Source organism: Triticum urartu, chromosome 4, assembly GCF_003073215.2.
Source record: "Triticum urartu cultivar G1812 chromosome 4, Tu2.1, whole genome shotgun sequence".
Lineage (NCBI taxonomy): Eukaryota > Viridiplantae > Streptophyta > Magnoliopsida > Poales > Poaceae > Triticum > Triticum urartu.
The window spans coordinates 530002430-530025816 of NC_053025.1; positions in this window are offsets into that span (position 1 = coordinate 530002430).

Sequence of the window (23387 nt, forward strand, 5' to 3'; positions counted from 1 at the left end):
ACCTGTGTGCAAGCGTCCTTACAAGCTCGGACCTGAAGAGTTGAAGGAGCTGAAGAAGCAACTCGATATTCAAGAGAAAATGGGTCTCATCCGGCCTAGTTCTTCTCCGTGGGGTTGTGGTGTTCTTTTTGTGAAGAACAAGGATGGAACGGACTGACTTTGTGTTGATTACCGTCCATTGAACAAGAAGACCATCAAGAACAAATACCCACTTCCCAACATCAATGAGCTATTCGAACAACTCAAAGGTTCCCAAGTATTCTCCAAGCTTGATCTCCGTATCGGTTATCATCAGATTCGAATCCATGAGCAAGATATTCTCAAGACGGCTTTCAGGACAAGCTATGGTTCATATGAATACACTGTCATGTCTTTTGGCCTCGTCAATGCTCCTCCGACTTTCTCTTGCATGATGAACTTCATCTTCAACGCCTACACCAATGACTTCATCTTGGTCTATCTCGACGACATTCTGGTTTTCTCGAAGAACAAGGAAGATCATGCCAAGCACTTGCGTTTAGTACTCGATAAGTTGAGGGAACACAAGTTCTACGCCAAGTTCTCCAAGTGCGAATTTTGGCTCTATGAGGTTCTTTATCTTGGTCATATCATCTCTGCCAAGGGCATTGCCGTGAATCCTGAGAAGGTGTCAGCAATTGTGAATTGGGAACCTCCTCAGAACGTGAAGCAACTCCGTAGCTTCCTCGGTCTCACAAGCTACTGCCGAAGATTCGTTGAAAACTTTTCTAAGATCGCGAAGCCTCTCTCAAATCTTCTCCAGAAGCACGTCAAGTACGTTTGGTCTCCGGAGTGTGACATTGCTTTCAACACTTTGAAAGAGAAATTGATCACTGCTCCAGTTCTGACTCTGCCTGATGAATACAAGCCGTACGAGGTCTTTTGTGATGCCTCTCTCCAAGGTCTTGGCGCAGTGTTGATGCAAGAGAAGAAAGTTGTTGCTTATACCTCTCGCCAGTTGAAACCTAATGAGAAGAACTACCCCACTCATGATCTCGAGTTGGCGGCAGTTGTGCATGCTCTTTTGACTTGGAGACATCTTCTATTGGGAAGAAAAGTGGACATTTTCACTGATCACAAGAGTCTCAAGTACATCTTCACTCAGCCTAATCTCAACCTCAGGCAAACTCGATGGGTCGAAATGATTCAAGAGTATAATCTGAGTATCGAGTATACTCCAGGCAAGGCCAATGTGATTGCTGACGCATTGAGCAGGAAGGCTTATTGCAACAGTCTGATTCTCAAGTCTTATCAACCCGAGCTTTGTGAAGCTTTCCACAAACTTAATCTGCAAGTTGTTCCTCAAGGTTTCCTCGCCAACCTTCAAGTCTCGCCTACCTTGGAAGATCAGATTCGCCAAGCTCAGCTTCTTGATGCTATGGTGAAAAAGGTGAAGATTGGGATTGCCAAGAGTCAACCCAAGTACAAGTGCTACCGCCTTGATGACAAGGACACTCTCTTCTTTGAGGATCGTATTGTGGTACCCAAAGGTGACCTTCGTAAAGTGATCATGAACGAGGCTCACAATTCTCGCCTCTCCATCCACCCTGGGAACACGAAGATGTATCAGGACCTTAAGCAGGCTTATTGGTGGACTCGAATGAAGGGCGAGATTGCTAAATTCGTGAATGAATGTGATGTCTAAAGAAGAGTGAAGGTAGAACACCAAAGGCCAGTAGGTCTCCTCCAACCTCTTGCCATTCCAGAATGGAAGTTTGACCACATTGAGATGGACTTCGTGACTGGGTTTCCAAAGTCCAAGCGTGGCAATGATGCTATATTCGTTGTCATCGACAAACTCACCAAAGTGGCTCACTTTCTGCCTATCAAAGAGTCGATCACTGCAGCTCAATTGGCGGAACTCTATACCTCTTGGATTGTCTCTCTGCACGGTATTCCACAAGTGATCTCTTCAGACCGTGGCAGCATCTTTACCTCCAAGTTTTGGGATTCTTTTTAGAAGGCCATGGGCACCAACATCCGCTTCAGCACAGCTTTCCATCCTCAAACTAGCGGTCAAGTCGAGCGTGTCAACCAGATTCTTGAAGATATGCTCAGGGCTTGTGTGATCTCTTTCGGCATGAAGTGGGAGGATTGTCTTCCTTATGCTGAATTCTCCTACAACAAAAGTTTTCTAGCAAGTTCGGGCAAGGCCCCATTTGAAATTCTGTATGGCAGGAAGTGCCGTACCCCTCTCAACTGGTCTGAAACCGGTGAACGTCAGCTTTTGGGTAATGACTTAATCACAGAGGCAGAAAAAATGTGCAAAGTCATTCGTGATAACCTCAAAGCAGCCCAATCCCGCCAGAAATGCTACTATGATAGTAAGCACCGTGATTTAGCTTTCGAGATCGGAGATCATGTTTACCTCCGTGTCTCTCCTATGAAAGGTACTCGTCGCTTCGGTATCAAAGGGAAGCTTGCTCCTAGATACGTGGGACCTTTTAAGATTCTCAGCAAGAGAGGCGATCTCGCCTATCAACTCGAGCTTCCTTCAAACTTTGCAAATGTTCATGATGTGTTCCATGTCTCTCAGCTCTGAAAGTGCTTCAAGACTCCTGACCGTACCGTCAACTTCGAGGACATTGAGCTCCAAGAAGATCTCTCTTATCGTGAGCACCCAGTTGCTATTCTTGAAGAGACTGAACGCAAGACTCGCAATAAGTCAATCAAATTTCTCAAAGTCAAGTGGTCATACCATTCCGACCGTGAAGCTACCTGGGAACACGAGGATCACCTCCGTTCTGAGTACCCGGCATTCTTTCAGTCCTAGATCATGGGACAAGATCCTTTCGTAGTGGTGGAGTGTTGTAACACCCCGGATGTAACTTTCCCAATTTGTACTCCAACTCTTGCCGTTTCCGGTGTTAAGTTATTTTTTTTCTCGGGTCGGGTTTTTGTCTCCGTGTGTTGTTATCATTGTCATGCATCTCATATCATGTCATCATGTGCATTGCATTTGCATACGTGTTCATCTCATGCATTCGAGCATTTTCCGCGTTGTCCGTTTTGCATTCCGGCGCTTCGTTCTCCTCCGGTGGTTATTTCTAGCTTTCTTTCGTGTGTGGGGACTAAACATTTCCGGATTGGACCGAGACTTGCCAAGCGGCCTTGGTTTACTACCAGTACACCGGCTGTCAAGTTTCGTATCATTTGGACTTCGTTTGATACTCCAACGGTTAACGAGGGACCGAAAAGGCCTCGTGTGTGTTGCAGCCCAACACCCCCCCAATTTGGCCCAAAAACCCACCTAACTCTGCTCCATCATCTAGAGCGTTCGATCAGGATCGCGTGGCCGAAAACCGCACCTCATTTGGACTCTCCTAGCTCCCTCTACGCCTATAAATAGGTCCTCCTCAAAAATCTCGGATCCCCCTCCCTGAAACCCTAGATCCACCCTCACCACGCCCGCCGGACATATTGCCACCGACGGACATTGTCCGGTCCGCCTCCCCGCTGCCATGTGGCACTCCGCCGTTGGTCCGCGCCCCGCGGGACCGCATCGCCGCCGCCTCCCACCGCGGCCCGCGGGAGCCCAGGGCAGGCCCCCCAGGCCCTCGCGCGCCGCCCGCCTCGTCCGGGTGCCCCGCCGCCCGATCCACCACGTCGCCGCCACCGTGCCGCCTCCGCCGCCGTCGCCGACTTCGCCGGCCGCCGCGCTGCCGCACCGGCCCGGCCACCAACCGCGCCGCCCCGACGCTCCCGGCCACCGCCGCCTTCGCCCATCGCCGCCCCGTGCTCGCCCTCGCCTCCCGGAGCCAGATCCGGCCGCCCCCGCCGGAGTCTGACCGCTCCCCGGCCTCCCTCGCCGCGTCCGGGCCTCGCCGTTGCCTGAGAAGACAGATCCGGCCGCCCCCGTCGGAGTTGACTTTTCCGCGAGGTTGATTTTTCCTCTAAGTCCCAGAAATTCCAGATCCAAGTGCTCTATTCTTGGCCTCGTAACTTTGCATCCGTAGCTCCGATTCATGCATATAGCATATCAAAATGTTCGTCTCAGAGAGTACATCATTTCATTACATTGCATAATTTTCATTTGAGTTCATCTTGATTCCCGAAATGCTGTTAGAAGAGGGCTACTTGAGTTAATTCTCAGATCTGCTACTCCATTTAGAGTTTTGTCATTTTTGCCATGATTTTTGTGTGCATGATATGCCCTGATGCTCTACATATGTTTTATTAAAGGGTTTGTCATCTTTCCAGAGGTGCAACCCATGTATTTTTGTGATGTGTGTGGTGGCTAGTGCAAGCTTGCAAAGTGGTGCACTTGGTAATTCTGTTTTCAGGGACTTAGCAATTCCACTAAGTCCTTGAGCTGTTTATCTCATGATGCCATATGTTCATGTTGTTTCCTAGTGATCCGTGCCTCTTTTGAGGAAGATCAGTAAAGGAGTTTTTCTAATCTTGTAGTGCTCTATCCATCCATGTATTTGTTTGCAATTATGGAGCACCCTAGCTTGAGTCAATCGAGCTCTACTTTTGCTACTTTGTGAGTCTGGACAGGTTGTCAACTTGTTTGCAATTTTGCCGATGATGTTGTAGTTGATCCGTGCATGCTATGCTATTGTTCTTTCCATGTCTAGTTTGCATTTTGTGTGTTCTTTATAGATGTGTGCTTATCTTATCATGACTTGCACCGTAGTGAGTGCATCAAGCTCGTAAACATGCCTACTTGAGTTATGTTTCAGCATGTGCCAGTTTTCACTAAGTCTGAAAACTGATTATGCTTTTGCTATGTTCACATGCTTGTTAGTATATATTTTCTGATCCCTTTTGGCTCAAGGTCAGTAAGGGACTTTTGTTAAGATCTTTGAGTAGCTCCATGCCATGCTTTACTTTGCCATGTTCAGGTCCTGTAGCATGTAGTTTTTTTGCTCCGAAGAGGGCTACCTGATCTGAAATTCCAGACAAGTGTTAATTTCACTAAGTCTAAAATCTGTTTGCCATATGCATTTTTGCCATGCTTGTTTGAACCCGTTAATGGATGAATTGGCCGTAGCTCAGTGCTAGACTTTTGTGAAGAATCTTGAATGCATCCCTACCATGTATTTTGATGCCATGTTTGAGTGCTGTAGCATGTTCATTTCGTTGCATTTAGATGGCTACTTGCTCTAAATCGCAGACCGGTGTCATATTTGAATCGCTTGCCATTTCCAAACCGTAACTCCGATTCCGGCGTTCTTTATATCGTTTTCAAGGATTTCATCTCATCTTTCCAGTGGAACACTTGAATTCCGAAGTTGAGGCCAGGTTCATGCATCCCTTGTCAACTCTTGCATATGCATCCCGCATCGCATCCCGCATAGCATCTCATCATTGCACCATATTGTTTGATCCTTGCACGTGGTTGGTTGTGTCCTTGTTGCTTGTTTTTCTTGTTTGGGTAGATCCGGGAGACGAGTTCTCTAATGAGGAGCCCATTGAGTTTGCTTTCGAGGATCCAGTCAACTCTAACAACTTTGCAGGCAAGATGATCATACCCTCGAAATCACTACTATCTTTGCTATGCTAGTGTGCTCGCGCTTTTGCTATGCCAGTGCTACGATGCCTACCATTTGCTTTCAAGCCTCCCAAATTGCCATGTCAAACCTCTAACACTTCATGTCCTAGCAAACCGTTGATTGGCTATGTTACCGCTTTGCTCAGCCCCTCCTATAGCGTTGCTAGTTGCAGGTGAAGATTGGAGACCGTTCCTTGTTGGAACATTTATTTACTTGTTGGGATATCATTATATTGCCATGTTATCTTAATGCATCTATATACTTGGTAAAGGGTGGAAGGCTCGGCCTCTCGCCTAGTGTTTTGTTCCACTCTTGCCGCCCTAGTTTCCATCATATCGGTGTTATGTTCTCGGATTTTGCGTTCCTTACGCGGTTGGGTTATAATGGGAACCCCTTGATAGTTCGCCTTGATTAAAGCTTTTCTAGCAATGCCCAACCTTTGTTTTACCATTTGCCACCTAGCCTCTTTTCCCTTGGGTTACCGGAGCCTGAGGGTCATCTTGTTTTAAACCCCCCGGGCCAGTGCTCCTCTGAGTGTTGGTCCGAACCAGGCAGCCTGCGGGGCCACCTCGGGGAAACTCGAGGGTTGGTTTTACTCGTAGCTTGACCTATCTGAGTGTGCCCTGAGAACGAGATATGTGAAGCTCCTATCGGGATTTGTCGGCACATTCGGGCGGTGTTGCTGGTCTTGTTTTAACCTGGCGAAATGTCTTGAAGAACCGAGATACCGAGTCTGATCGGAACATCTCGGGAGGAGGTCTATTCCTTCGTTGACCATGAGAGCTTGTCATGGGCTAAGTTGGGACTCCCCTGCAGGGATTTGAACTTTCGAAAGCCGTGCCCGCGGTTATGGGCAGACGGGAATTTGTTAATGTCCGCTTGTAGATAACTTGAACCTTAACTTAAATTAAAATGAATCAACCGAGTGTGTTACCGTGATGGCCTCTTCTCGGCGGAGTCCGGGAAATGGACACGGTGTTGGAGTAATGTTTGCGCAGGTTGCTCTCTAGTTTCTCGCTCGTGCTTTGCCTCCTCTACTCGCTCTCTTTTGCGGATTAGTTAGCCACCATACTTGCTAGCCGCTTGCTGCAGCTCCACATATATTTACCTTACCCTACCTATTAAGCTTAAATAGTCTTGATCGTGAGGGTGCGAGATTGCTGAGTCCCTGTGGCTCACAGATTACTATTACACCAGATGCAGGTCCAGATGATTCCGCTCCAGGTGACGCGCTCGAGCTCAAGTGGGAGTTTGACGAGGACTCTCAGCGATACTATGTTTCTTTTCCTAATGATCAGCAGTGGTGCCCTGTTGGGGGTGATCGGGACCATGTCGCATGTTGGGTTATCTTTTATTTTGGCGCCGTAGTTGGGCCATGAGTGTTTGGATGATGTATGTTATTTATGTACTTGATTGACGTGGCGAGTGTAAGCCAACTATGTTATCCCTTTTCATTATCTATGTTACATGGGATGTTTGTGATGATTGCCTGACTTGCGACATATGCTTTCAATACGATTATGCCCCTAAGTCATGCCTTGACACATGGAAGCTATAGTCGCATCGAGGGTGTTACACTGGGGCAGTAGAGCAAGGCAGGTTTCGAAGGAATATATACCTGAGGGTCGTCGGCATGTGGCAAAGACGGCGTCGGGAGGCCGCATCTTGGCCACAATACCGCAGGGAGGAAGAAGGGGTCGGAGGCCCTCCCAAGCCGGTGCTCTCTCGGAGAGAACGGCACGGCCGCCGATCGGGACGCGCAGGCAGCCGTTGGTCTCCTCCCTCGCCGCCGACGACAGCGTGAACGATGCACCTACACCCCTGCCCCGGTCGAGGTTGTCCGGCCGGATTTGTGACCAGTCGTGAGCTGAGAGAGAGTGTGGCCACCTATGTGTTGCTTAGATTTGGAGAGCATGAGAGAGTAAACGAGAGGAACCCTAGTAAATCAAGCGCTATGGCTCCTGCTTTTATATATAGTTGAGTGATTTTGTTGTACCAACTTCAAAAAATGCGCTCCTACGTGTACCCGCGAGTGGGAGTGAGAGAACTAGGGCGTGCGTGCACCGCTTCTCTTCGTGAGAGTACAATATACTATGCCCAAAGCACGTTTGCCTCAAGAGTAATAGTATAAGTGTGTCACGTGTGAGCTAAAATAAAATGTGCGCGCCGTCTTTTGTTTTTTAGAAGTTCTGAGGGTAGGGTGTGAAGAGCACATATGTGCGTGACGTCTACCTGTAGATAGACGGTGGGTGCGACGTGCGAGTCAGCGAGAGGACTCGGGAGAGTCGTGACTCGTGAGGGTGCGTGTGCGTGAGAGAGAGGGGGGCACATATCAATGCAATGCATGTGTCCGTAAATCATTATCCGACAAACATTCGCCACAAGCCTTTTCCTGACGAACGCCATAAGAACCGTTAGATCGGCATCCGACAGTGTTAGTTTTGCCATGTCATTTAACAGAACAGCCACTCCTCCTACACAAAAATCTTCCACGTGAGTGTTAGCAACTGCCGTATGCTCCCTTTGTTCCAAAATGCAGTGCATATAGCTTTATTGAAAATTCGAACCTCGCAAACTTTTACCGAGTTCTCGTGTACCAAATTTCACATGTAGAATACCATGTATATATCATTTCATTCATCTTCGAGAGGTAACTATAAACATGGGTGAGGAGTCTACAAAGAAAGACCATCGTATCACCCGCAGCAATTTCAAGCATCCTTTAGTGTCGAGGAATATCATAGGAACTCTATATGATATGATTTTTATAGGATTTTTTCCTTGAGAGCCAATTGGTTCATAGGAATAGATTCATATACTCCACATTTCAAAGGAAATAAACATGATATCATTTCTATAGCTTTATAGCCACTTGGTTCATATGAATGGATTCCTATACTCCCTTAATTTCAAAGGAAAATAAACATTAGCGTATATTCAATAGAAAAGCTCATATGATATGAACCAAATTACATCTCTTTTCTAATCCCTCCTCATAGGAATTGAGATATATGTCATCTCTAGATTCAATAGAAAAGTTCCTATGATGTGAACCAAATGACATCTCTTTTCCAATCCCTACTCATAGAAATTGAGATGCTCCATGTCATCTCTTTCCCTACAACTTCCATGTATACATCTTCTATTCCTAAATAGATAGTACAACCCACTAGTAGCTTTTTTCCAAAACATGAAACTATGGCACAAGAACTATATAGTGTGCCAATAACTTTGAAAGATGGTCACTGGATGAAGCTAACCCGACAGTGCAGAGATAGGCAAATCCGAGCACTACTGGCCATTGGATATCATCAACATTCCACCAGATCTGCCACATGTACAATTTAGAAGACTCCTTGGTTGAACTTAAGCATAATGCACAAACCTCAAAACACAAGCACTTCTCCTTTGTTCTAGAATCTTCTGTATCATAATTGATTATTTTTTTCTAAATGAATTTCCATTATTTGTTTTTTACTTTATGATTTACAATGCACAACCCCATGAATCTTAACATTTTTATAAAACTAATTGATTTTGAATGAGATGAACTATAAAAACTAAACGAACATCTACATCATGCATATATGACTCAAAGCTTTACATGCTATAGTGTGTATTTATTCATAATTTGGTTTCGAAATCTCATGCGTTCAATACATGTGTACCTTACTAGTTTTGAGTAGAGTAGCAAATTTCACGCGGCCCCGGGTATATCAAAATGCAGGGCCCATGCATCATTTCCTTTCAGTCGAACCTACGTCCACAATGTTTTGTACGTACTATATCTCCACTGGTCCCCGAACCCAAAATGCTGCCTCTTTCCCGTAAAACCAAGCAGCCCACACATATTTAAGGCGTCGACTCGAGCCCGTTTACTACGACGTGGCCCCGCACGCCCTAGTACTCCTACAAACCCTACCGCCGCACTCATCATTGGTTTTCTTCAAGAGGACAAGGGAAATGCCGATTTGTAGTGGAGGCGCTTTAAAAAAGGATCTGTAGTGGAGACCCCTACCCTAGGGTGCCCTAGGTAGCTGTCGCACACATCATTGTTTTCTTTTTTCTTTATGCTCTTGCGCCCTAGAGTGAAATGATGGTTGCTTCGTCCGTCTAGCTTAATGCGGGAAAGGTGGGGCCTTGTGATTTGACCCCTCATCGCTCATTTTCTACTACTGTGGCGCTACGACTGGGGTGCCCCCAATTCCAACCGCTGCTCCGAACTGTAATTTGGTGCATCGCACGTGGAACAAGATGGTCGATGAGCCACATGTCGGCCAAAGGGGTCCTGTTAAGTGTGTCGCCATTTCGTGTGCAGACTGACCCTGCTTGAGTTGCTACGCCAACATGACAGGAGCAGCCTACCACTTGGTTTTGCTCCTTGGTGAATCCCAACTATATTGATCTAAAAAGATACGTGCTGAACTACCCTCTCCATCTCGGTTTTTTTATTTTTAGGCGTCTCGGTTTATAGGGCATGCACATAGTTCTAGGTCATCCATTTGACTAACTAAATACGAGTTACTATGTCACAAAAAGTATATCACTGGATTCTTAAGCGGATATAGTTGTATTTAAAAGTCGAGGGCGGGGCTTTTCCTACGAAGTAGGCGGGGCAGTTCCGCCTAGTCGGTTCGACAGAGACACAAGAAGACGAGGGAGTAGGCTGCTGCAAACGTAGGGCTGTGTGATTTGACAGCGAGTTACTGCTGCACAGGTGGGGCCCCGTGATTTGACTTTCCATTATCATTTTAACTATGGCGCTACGACCGGCGTGAGTCTCCCGATTCCTGACCACCTCCATACAAGTGCCTCTCCCAATGCTCCACCATGTAGTAGAGGCTGGCTCTTGCATGAGAGCCCACTTCTCCACTTTTTCCTTGCCTCACTTTCCTCAACATATGGAGAAATGCCATGTAAAGCGCACTATTGTACTTACTTTTACTTGCTCCTATAGGTGCTTAAGCTTGCCACATAGGCATAAAGTCTGATGTGGCAAGTTAATCAAGAAGAGATAGACTAGTTTGGTGACCCAAGGAAGAGATAGACAATTTTGAGTCTATTGCTAATTAACTGAAGCAAACTTGGCAACACCATTTCACTGGAAGTGGTCACTCCTTGGAAAATGCAATAAATACTAGTGTTCCCTGTGTCCCATAATATAAGAACATTTTTGGCACTACACTAGTGTCAAAAACATTCTTATATTATGGGACGGAGGGAGTACGTAGAAAGAGATAGAGAGGAGTAAAAAATACACTTATAGCCAACCTTATAGCCAACCTTGTTGTAGTATGAGTGACTAAGTGATGGCTATGTATGACATGCCAACATCAGATAGCCTAACGCACCGTGTTAAATCTCCAAGGGCGCGACTGCGCAAGTGACGCGACGGTCGTGGTAGGCGCGACCATGATACGGGCTGCTGGCAGACCTTGGATCTGAGATCAAACGGTCGCATGAAAATTTGCAGAATAACCCTCCAGGATAGGATATTCACCCATAGGTCTAGAATCACGCCATGCAACCGTTCGATCTCAGATCCAAGGGCTATCGGAAGCCCGTATCATGGGAGAATGGAAAGCCACTACCCTGCCGTTCGCACGCTGGCAGTTCGCTCCTACTCTTCCCCACACGTCCATCAATACTACGGCAGTTCTCTCCTAGTCGTCCCGTCCATTCACATTACGGCAGTTCCACTAATCCTAACCCTCCCCCCAAATCCATGGCGTCCCAAATCTCCACGATCGGCGGTGAGTACAAGGTTAGAACCATCACCGGTGATGAGTTCGACTTCATCTACACCCGTTATTCCGCGACGGTGAAAGGATGCCTTTCTCGCTTCAGATGCATGTTCAAAAACTTAGATGATGAGCGGGTCGCTGGGCTAGATGTTGAGTACACCACAGTCCTGGGACCAGAGATGGATCTAAAGGACGAAGAGAGGAAGAAGCCCACCGTTATCCAGGTTTGCATACATAACGTTTTCTTGGTCTACCACATATGTCATGCCGATGTTGAGTGCTAGGATTTTAAGAACTTCCTCAAGGACAAAACAGTGAAATTCATTACTGTAGACTTAAAGAACGACAAAGAAGTCCTGGGTCGGATAGGCCTCGTTGTAGGCAACCCCTTCAACCTCCATAAGAATCGGTTGGTGCCCTCTCGTCAGCCTTCAATGTTGGCCCTGGCCGGAGCCATGGTTCATCCTTCGTACTGTAAACTGGAGAAACCTCATTACACGTTTCATCGTCATGCATGGCAGCGGAATGTACTAGATATAGACCACATCCACTATGCTGCAATGGATGGCTACCTTTGTTTCAATATCTACAAGGGTTGGATGAAGAGCAACAGCCAAGTGTGTGGTTCAAGCAAAGAAGTATCGGCCAAGAGGGAGAGGGACAAGGACGAAGTCGAGGACATGGACGAGGACTCCGAGTAAGGTGGAAGTGTCGTTGCTCATGGTGGTTCTAAACTTCTAATGAAGTGTCTACCAGATTAGTTGCATAGTTTAATTTTAGGTGTGCTTAGTTTAATTTGAGGGGTGTGTTGTGCTGAGCCCCCAGCAGAACTATGTTATGTTTCTTCACGTTACTTTAACTCTTCAGTATGTACATACTACTAGTATTTCTTTAATAGAATTTAGCACCCAAATTAAGGACGTACTAGCTTTTTTAAGAGTACTATATGCATAATTTGGCAACGAGTGCTCTCTATATGTACCACCTTTTTTTAATTATAAATTTTGCTCCATGGTGAAATCCATCGATAGTACTACTGTACAAAAGTATACATTTTTTAAAAGGCTAGAGTACTGTTCATCACATATATAGACAGTTAAATTCTCAACCTAGAACGACGTGCATGCCATGTAGTAAACCGATACAGAGGAAGTATAGCAAAAATGAGGTGATTTTACCAAGCGATCGGCGGGGGAGCATGGCCTGTCATGCGGTCCCACGTGTCATGATGTACCAAGGCGATGCGCTTGTCCCTCCTGAGGCAGAAGCAATACTACGTGGTTTGAGATGATGGCGAACCGAAGTGTGAAATAATCGTTGCTTCGTCCGTCTGGGAAGGTGCAGCATTGTGATTTGACGTCTCATTGCTCATTACTACTACTGGGCCGGTACGAGTGGGGTGCATCCCCCTGTTGTTCTGCACTGTTATTTGGTGCTTGACACATCGACCCAGTTGCTATATGTCCCACATGTCGGCGACAGGAAGTACGGAATTCATGAAAGGGAGCGTCGATGGAGGAGTATACTACAGAATTCATGAAAGGGAGTGACTTAGTTTTGGAAAAAGCCGTTTTTACGGAGTACGTAGCCACTAGGGTTTATAGGGCTCATCTAAAAACATTCGTTTTTCCGTTTGATAACTCAATTCTACTATACTAGTAGTAGTACCATTACATGTTGGATTTCGAGGTGTGTTAGATCACCCAACGCAAGCAGTGTCAAGAGGAAACTAACCAATGCATGTACAAGTTCATGGAAATTTAGTGGTAATTCATGCATTCGTTCTAATTAATGCCTCGGTAAACATAACTTCTTGAGAAAAACGAGCGTGCTAATTACTTGTGCAAACTACAAAATTAATTTGACCACTCACCGTCTACCTTGGTTGGAGAGATTTTGAAATTGAGCCATAAACTGGATAGGAGGGAGTAGTAACTTTTGTCTTGATTACTATTTGTGGCCTTGTATAGATGCAAAATGTATTTTTTATAGTGGCCTTGTATAAGTAAATGGAGGGAGTACTAACCAAAGTACGTAGCAGGGACGAGGAGTAAACAGAGGGAGTAGTAAAATTTTCTCCTCGTGCTGCGAGCCACCGCGCGCGTGGGCGAGGGAGCGGGTGTAAAGGTGTACACTACTACTACTACTACTACTACTACTACTACTACTACTACTACTCGTAAGCAAGCTTCACCTCATCCTGCAAGCCACCGCGCCTGTGGGCGGGGGAGATGGTGTACTAAGCAAGCTTCTCCTCATTCTGCGAGTTGACGGGACACATCAGAAGTACTCCAGTGTATAGAGCCTTGCCTCTAAGGTAGGCCCCACATGGTTTGCCTCTTTTTTTAATTTGACATAACGCATCAAGTCGCAATTTGTTTGTTCACCCGTGGTAGACTATCCTCCATCCACCAAGTGGACAACCAGTACACGTGCCAAATTACCATGTGGGCTGCCTTTTTCGTACAGAAATGAGCTCCACCGTGTACCCACGAGGGTGTGGTTGGGAAAGAGATGGGAGTATGTGCGCCGTGCGTGCACCTCTTCTCTTCATGCACGTCCCCCACCTACGTGTGTGTGTGAGAGAGATACAAACCTAGACATAATGTGCCGTCCATCCCCATGCCACCGCCCAGTCCGACCAGCAGTCACCACCACGCCCCACTCTTTCTCGCCTTATCTCTCATCTTTCTCCCTCCATTTTTGTATAGAAGGGGCCACTATCAAAATTACAATTTGCAGATATACAAGACCACTAACACTAATCGATGCAATATTAATGGTGTTTTCCTCGTGGTACTAGCAAAGGAGGACATTAATTATCCCTTGCATGGATGCGGGAGTTTGTAAAAAAATGCATCTTGATGTTCCGTGCAATGCACGGGCATCTTGCTAGTCCATGAAAACAACACATGGCAAAATTCCACAACGAACGAGGGATTTGAATCTGTTGGGAGGGGCTGTTCGGATCTTGCCTGGGGTAGCCAAGATATTGGCGACCCTTTTGTCCACTGGTGCCTTTGCCACCGATGAACGAGGAATGGCTCGGGTGCTCATGCTGTCATGCATCCTCCAGCGCGCGCGTTGGAGATGAGCTCGCATGAGCTGTGTTTTTTTGTCCCACAACACCGCCCGAGCCACCCGCAGACCGACCGGCGACCCGCAAATTACACCATCCAACCGTAGTCGCACACATTATGACATCAACTCAACCAACCGGATGAAATTCACGCAAACACGTAGATAAACTGATATTTCATATAAACAACGACGGAAATCATATAAAATACCAGATTTTCATACAAACATGACGTATTTCATTACATTCAAATGAACTACGCGGTGCTAGTTCTGGACAACACAGGTATATAATACCTGGCCTAAATGGTCGCCTGCCGATCGATTTGTGTTCCTCATGTCCGGCAGCACGATCACCGGACTGCCGGGAGCCCCGGAGGTATATGCTTCAGCGCAAAGGACGACTCGCTTCCCCACTGCCCAAATGATATCATTGCCTGGTGCCGAACATGATGGTGCCCGGCACCGGTTCGAGTAAATCACCATCCACTACTTAGCCATGGCCGGCACCGGCTCGAGTTCATCCTAAGATTCCCCTCTTCCGTGGAGCCCATGCGGGGTCGACAAAGGTCCTCACAACAAAATGATCCGGCAAGACACCTGCTGTGTAGGCCGGCGTCGCCTCCACGGTGGCCTTCATGGGACCCAAGTGGCGGCGGCCTCCCGTGTTCTACTTCTCCTAGATGATGGCGGCGGACGCGGAGGCGCTGGCCACCGACTCGTCGCTCTCCGCGCACCCAGCTTCTGTCGCTGCTTGCATGGCGCGGCCGCCGGCATGGGAGTCTCGACCATAGAAACGGGAGACGCGGTAAGAGTCAGCGGCGTGGACGGCAGCAACGATGCCCGTGCGCCGCTCCTTTTCGAGCTGGCCTGGGGTGGCGAGTTGCTGAACCACGCGCAACTGGCTCCGTCGGGCGAGGGGAGGGAAGTGGATCAGCGAGCTTCATAGCTCATAGCCGGTGGGCTACCCAGCCGGCTTGGATGCGGAATAACTACTCTTCGTAAGCCATTATAAGAGTGGACAAAATGGTGGAGGAGATAGGGGAGCGGCGAGGTGTGCGATTCTTTGTCGGTGTTTGGCCTCGTTTAAATAGGAGATTAAATAGATGGCGGAGGGGAGGAGCTCAGCCGGCGTTGCGTTTAACGCCGCCCGGTCATGAACGGACGTGTGTCCAGAGTGGGTTTCTCGGCTTCCACACAGGCGGGTTTCATGGAGGCGTTTGAATGCGGCACTGAGGCGTGTTCAGCCGAGCGTGCCGCGAGTGGCGCCCTCGACTCTGACCTAGGACACCATGTCGTTCTTCCACTAACGTGTGGGCTCTTTGGGTGCATGGCCTGCATGTCAGTGACCCAACGTAGGCAGGCCTCAGCAGAGGAAACTTTAGTGGGCCAGGGTGTTCAGAAGCGGGCATTTCATAAACCGATGATTGTTCATTGAGTGTGACGTCATCATTTTCATGTAGATAAGCCTACTATGTTGATAGCCCATTCGATATGTTGTGATTCATAAAGACCGCTGCAAACATCAATGTTCTGCTTATCACAGATAAGATTGATTAATACCCGTAACAATCCATGTCCTTAACAAAGGGTGCCTGCACGTATAGGTTGAGCGTGTGTCTTGCGTCGTGTGTTGTGTGCATGCAGGCATGCAAGGGTACGTTTCGGTGTTGCATGCATGGGTGCGTATGTCCGTGTGTTCATGAGTGCATGTGTACGTGTCAGTGCTGCATGCCAGCATGCGTGCGTGTGTACGTGTCGGTGTTGCATGGCTACATGCGTGCGTGTCTTGCGTGCGTGCATGTGTACGTGCGGGGTGAGGCTACACGTTAGTCAACTGACTTTTTCATCTCTGGTCATTAGATTTTCCAGCCATTGGATATGAAATCAAGGGCCTCCAGTTTATCATCAAACTCCACCCCCCTAGGCCGCCAGCCCCCGCCGCCCGCGGCCGGCCTACCCTTCCCGAAACCACTCCCCACCGCCGAGCCGCCACCGCACCGACCATCCCTCTAGCCCCCCCCCCCCCGCCGCCGAGCTTTTTCTCTAGGGATCCCCACCCCACCGCCCAATGAATGCCCCCCAACCGTCGGTGACTGCCAACTAGAGGTCTCACGACTTCGAATACCCACCGACCAGTAATTTATTACCATTTCTGTCCTTCATATATGCGCTGACGGGTGGGCCCTATGGTAATGTGTGCTGCTGGATGTGGACTGTTTGACTGGTCAATTTATCGTGTTATCAACAAATTATGGAGCTGTATGATGAACCAGTGACCGTATGATCACCCTTAAATGTACTCCTATTTTCTTAACACAGTACAGACTCAAACTACCATTTCTTTCTTTCATAAACAGGCTGACAGGTGGGCCCCACGGTTAGGCGCCCCGATGGTGCAACACTAGTTGCGTCGCGTGAAACGTTTGACTTGTCAATTGATTGTGTCATCAACAAAATACGGAGTTGTATGGGTGAGCCAGTGACCGTATAATCATGATATGTATTTGTTTAAGACGGTACAGACGCAAGGGCTCATATATACGCGCAAGCACTCACCGCTATAAGTGCACACACACGAACCCTACCCCTTTGAGCACCTTCGAGAGAGTGGGCCAGCATATATGATCTTCAGATTTTACGAAGTCACCATAGGTGCCTCGTAGTCGAGTGGAACGTCTCCTCCCACTGAACATACATCGCCGGAAAATATTGAAATTAACACAAGATAAATGCGAGCGCCGGGACTTTAACCTTGGTGGGCTTGAGAAACCACTGTCCTCTAACCATCCAACCACATGTTGGTTAGCACGACAAAATGTATGTGGTGACGATGTTGAGCTTATTCTGAAGTCCGGTGACCATATCGTGCTTTCGCTTCAAATACAATGACCGTAAGTGTCGTCAACAAAATACGGAGCATGCATCAAATGAAAGTCCTTCAGTGTCATCAACAAAATATGGAGACGTATTGTTAGCTAGATACCGTTGTACTATTGTATATGCTTATATTCTTAGTGGCCGATTGCATGTGTGGTGTGGTGGGCACATCATTTCTAGTTGTGGTGGGTCAACATGAAGACTCATGGGTCGGTTCCATCCTGCACCACATATAGGTTGGACCGAGACGTGTTATACGAAGACCCATGTGGAGGACTCGGCGTACAACACGAAGCTACCAGAGTCGCGGAGGACTCTATTCCCACTGGTGAAAAGCCGACTATATATGATTTGTAACCCTACGCCCTTAGTATGTTATACAAGCTTGGGGGCTTGTTCGTCGATAGTATACACACGAGCACAATGCCTGGTATTCACATGTACTTTGTACACACCCCTATCACTAATATACAGTACCAGGAGTAGGCTCTTTCTTCAACTGCAAGGGTCCGATCCAAACTAGGGTAAAACTTTGCCTCGTATTACCATCCAGCCTAACAGCTAGGGATATCCTACCGAATGATATGATGAAATCATATCTGCCAACTACTAAGAGAGAGGTGTGTCGGGGGGGCAATGTGTGCGAGAGAGGCCTGAAGATAATGTGCCTGCGGGAGACACGTAGGCACATATATGTGCGTATAGAGGGCTAGTAGAGACTGTGCATGTGTATATATGCATGTGAGATAAATAGTGTTTTCCAACCGAGATTAGTGAAAAGAGTGGTACATAGTAGTCATAAAGAGAGAGAGAGAGAGACAGATAGAGAGAGCATGTGCATGAGACACCCTGACACCCTGAGAGAGATTGTGAGCATGTGTGAAAGAGAAATGCCGATGCATATAAAGTGTGTGCACTTATGCGTTAGATAGAGAGATATATAACGCATTTGTGAGAACGGGGCGAGGCATAGTGCATCTACGTGTAAAAGGAGGTTCTGCGCATTAAATTAAAATATAAGTGGCATTATTATTTTTGGATGAGCTAGAGTGGGAGCGGTTTGAAATACAGGCAATGGATGCTTTTGCAATTCATATATAAACATTAATTAGTGCACTCCATGTTGTTAGTCTGAAGCACTTTATACATTTGTCACTTGCATGGATACATTCCAAATTGCTAGCTATGAAATAGAATACACGTCGAATTCAACATAGAGGGGATTTCGAAGATTCGAATTCATACGAAGTGCATTCATCTATTTGAACCCGAGATAATGGCATTTGTAAATCAGATGTAAAAGGGGGCATCAATCTTTGTTGTGAGTTTGAACATGCTATATATATATATATTCATACGCATATCTAACTTTTTTTGCAACCAAGCAGATTATATCTGGAACCATTCATGAACTGAGGTAAGTTGCGTATTTTTTAATATATACTCATGTACAATGTATATTCAAATGTACCCCCTCCATTCCAAAATAATCGTAGCTTTAGGATTTTCAAGAGTAAAGATTTGTGAAGTTTGACACATCCTGAAAGTTCAATTCAAGAGAACCGAAAACGTTAATGCTTCTGCTCCCAAATATTGAACGAAGCGCCAAATAGGCCTCTGGTCACCCGAAACCACACGAGACTAATGTTTTGGTGGTAGGAAATTACTGTCCTGACTCTGGCCCCTGTAGCCTATCGGCCCGATGTCCGAAGGTCTAAACCGGGGTAGGTTTGTAAATTCACCAAGACGCCAGTCTCAACCGCTTCCGAGAAGCATTCATACACCGTGGGCGCCTACCCATGCGCTCGGTCGAAATCTATCCCACCCACATTTGGGACACCTGACATGACTATCCTACCACCAACCCGCAATATGTCCAAAATTTTAGATGGGGGAAAAGTTTGTAACTTTCCCCAAATTTCAAACAAGCGTGTTTGAAACTGAAACATTGTTCCCCTTAGTTCCCCGCGTCCCTCCGTTTCCCCATTCATACTCCGTGGGTGCGAAAATGCCCTCTCCACCAGCCGCAAAACCTCAGCCTCCTCCGTCCTCCACCCCATAGCGGCCAATCCACCTCCTCCCTCCTCCATCACGCCGGAGCCAGTACCCCGACGTCGTCGTCCAACTCAACCGCAACCGCAACGCCCTCAAGGACTTAGCAGCTGAAGCCGAGGCAGAGCTGCCTCCACGACACCGATGCCGATGTGTGCCGTACCAGAACCACTCCGACCACGCCGTCCTGCGCCTCACTTCTGCGGCTCTACTGCCGCAACCGTCCACCGCACCGGAGCTATTCCCGTTACGCCGTCGTTCGCCGCCTTGGATCTGCTTCCCCGCCATCGACAGACGGCCACCACACCACACTCAACAACTTGGCCATGGGTTCGTCCAAGGCTGCACCATCGTCCACAACTTCTGTTTTCCAGCGAAGAACAAGAAGATCGTCAAAAAAACAGAAGGAGGACACAGCACTGCCAGGAGAAAGAGGTACTGCTCTTCCCTTATTCGTGCAAATCTTACGTCTCCGCTCACACCGTATTCATCCCACGAAAGAAACTAGTGAGCGCTTCTTACTGCATCTTCTTCGTGATACTAAATGCACAAGGTTTCCTCCCTTTTACTATTTCACCTTTGCTAGAGGTTAGTAGCCTTCCTAGATTACAACTCAGGGTCAGTCGAACCGCAATTAAAAGAAGCAGCACCTGCTTAGGCGCGCAGAGCACCTAGTCCTCCTGTTCCCCGAGGAAGCGGCGCATCGTGTCTATCATAGGGGCATGGGGTGTAGGAGATGATTGCGCCCGATCTGGAGGTCGGCGGGGCTTGAATGGATGGCCGGGGGGCGGTTCCAAGCACGGCGGTGTGGTGAGGTTAAGGGGATGGCGTAGGCAGGGGAGGAACACTGACTGGCTGGAGGCAGATGAAGGCAATTTGCCCGTTCTTTGTACATCGGACGGTGCAGAAAAAATGGACTGGCCTATTTGCTTTCAGTCGACTGTTATTTTCATAGAATCCTGTAGTAATCTAGTGTGCCATGCATGTTGTAGAGCTATCATATGTCTCCCGTCATTTATTTCTCACCGACGTGCTATCTGCTACCTTTACACTGTACTAATTCTGCACACACTTCACCCATACTCACACTATTGTTTTTTTATGCATGGGTATTTCAGACTCTGACGCAGTGTTGATGAATGCAGAAGAGAAAAGACAGAAGTCGCTCCAGTGTAATTCGTGGATAATGTCAGGACCCTGATCCTAAGTCACACCGATTGTCACAGCCCTAGAATTTGATTGCAATTAGTATCATAAGCATCCATGCATCATGTCTATATTTGTTTGAAATTTGAAATGGGGATGACAAGCCCTAGCACTAAATGAAATGCAATTAGGATCAAAATAAAAATATTTTCAGTGAACCCAGAATGCCCTTTAGAAAAGTTCATTATTTTTGATAAAGGTGAAAACCTCTGCCAAAAATGATGCACATATTTTTATGCCATTCTGGATTTTTGAATAACCCATATTGTATTTGAATTGGGGCATTTAAATACTATTAATATTTTTAAAATGCTCCAATAATTCTGAAAATAGTTAAGGGCCTCTATCGTGGAATTGTCACGGCAGATGTCCTTAGTGTCAGGACTTAGTCGCGAGGCCAACGCATCTATGTGGTAGCTTGAGAGGGGTTGAGTGGGACGAGAGACGCAGGGCGGATCGACACGCAAGACAAGGATTTAGACAGCTTCGGGCCCCGGGAAACATCATCCGGTAATAGCCCTACATGCTGTTTGAGGCTAGGTCTCATTATCATCACGAGGGAGTCGCCGTAAACCGGCTCTCCTCTTTGTGTCTAGCCCTAAGATTGTTTCTTCTTGCTCCTCCCTCTTTGGGGAGCCCTGCCCCTCCTTATATATGTTGAAGGGGCGGCTTACATGTGGAGTCCTATTAGGACTAGGACTAGTCTATCTCTAATACGAACCGGATACAAGTCCTGGTCTTAACTCCTTGTAAGGTAAATATTCGTCATGCCTTTCTCCTTAAACCGACCCACCATAGTATGAATCGGCCTTCATGAACCGCCTGTTGGGCCACCGAGTCTTGTCGTTCTTCTGACCCACCTGCCGGATTACCAATGAACCGTAAACCGCCAGGCCCAAACGGGTCACCAGTGAGTCAACAAGTCTTAGCCGGGTCTCAAGTAAACCGCCAAGTCTGGCCGGGTTATGCTTCCGGCCGGTTTACGCCGCGGGGTATATCCCCGACATTAGCCCCCAGTTTAATTTGGATTTATCCATATTAAACTAATCCTGTAAAATAAACACAAGAACAAATTTGACGGGTTGTGCTCCGGGTTAAGAATTCTTGTGGACCGGCACCTGATCATCCTTTAGTCCTTGTCATTCCCTTCTTCTAAGAAATCCGGATCAATAATCAGCTTCATACTTTAAATTGCTGATGTTGGTTTCTCATAGAAAAATATTGTGAAGAATAATCTACTTGAGGCGGCTTCAAAAAACGTCGGCTTAAGAAATTTTGGTCTTGAAATACTTATCTGATATCCATCCGGTTTGAAGATGTAGAACTTGCCGGTTTATCATTGCTAAAACTGCCGGTTTATAAAAACTGATAATTCCGGTTTATGATTGTTGATGATGCCGGGTTATGATTGTTGCAGACACCGGGTCATGTAATTGATCTTCCTGATTTGCTCAAAACTGATAAAAAGAAGATGTTCCTCCGTTATATGCATAATACCTGTAGCCCCCAAGTCTTAAGAGGAGAACATAGTGATAACTTAAGACTTGCTCCAATAAGTGTTTCAACCTTGAGGAAATCCGGTTTGTTCATCTCAATTATATAAACTGAATACTCCATATATGTAGCCCCCAAGTGCCGGGTTGTCATGTTTGCAGCAACCTGGGACTTGTAATTGCTTGATGCTCATAAAAACTTCAACCAGTGTAGCCCCCAAGGGCCGGGTCATTATGCAAATAATGAGCAGGGACTTTGTAAACATAATCTTGTAAACTTTGAACAGCAACGTGTAGCCACCAAGGGCCGGCTTAGTAAAATAATACTGAACCAGGAGTTTGATATATACTTGAATTGTTGACTGGAGCAATTGGTAGCCCCCAAGGGCCGGCTCATTATAATATGATGAGTCGGGTCTTCAATAAGACTAGTAAAAATGACTTTCCATTAGCCCCCAAGTGTCATGGTGCATGCTTGCAGCGACATGAGACTTGCATGTAACCTCAATTTGAATAATGTAGCCCCCAAGTGCCGGATCGTGAGCCTACAGCGACTCGGGACTATTCCTTCCATTGTTGAATAAATCATATCCTTTGATAAAATAATAACCGTTGCGCTAAAGCGACTTTGAAAACTCAATAATACCGGTTATTAATAACCATAAAAATCCAGCCATGTTGGCTATTCAAGATAATATAATCCAATGATTTATGAGCGCATAACTCCGACGGCGTAATCCAAATATATATACTGGCGACTTTATAGTCCAAAAACCAGGCCGGGTTAACAAACCTGTTTCTGCATACAACAAGTTTAAAGTGTCCTGGTGGTTTACCGCCGGACGGGTCATAATGCCCAACATATAACCTGGGTTTATAACCAAGGCTGCATTTAGAATAATGGAATATGAAACATATCATACCTGCGACATTGAATCACATCGTTGGTTTACCAACTTCTTTTTTAGTAAGGGTGATAACCCAAATCTCGAGTACTGATAACTCCTTCCATATTGTGTCGGTGTATGATAAAACTGTGCCGGGTTGTGATAAACACCGTGTTACTCCATAAGAGGATGTTAACAACAAGGATCAAACCGGGCAAATAGTCTCCGGATTGACGTGAACTGTGTTCCGTCAATTGATTGGTTAAAAAACTTTTGTCGGTTTAAAAAACACAATGAAAAGCAAAAACCCCCCTTCAAAGAAAAGTGTGAAGCAAAAGAAAAGTTTTATTTAAACTGATCAAATGGCATTACCATGGCCAAACACGACCAAGCTCCCGTTAGGTGTAACTATGGTTCTAGTCAGCCAGGTCCCCAGATGAAACCGTGGCATTTATGCCGACCAAATGGCGTGGTCATGGTTTGGGTTCGACCAAGCCCCCAAGTGATTCTGTGGCCTTAGGCCGACCAAGA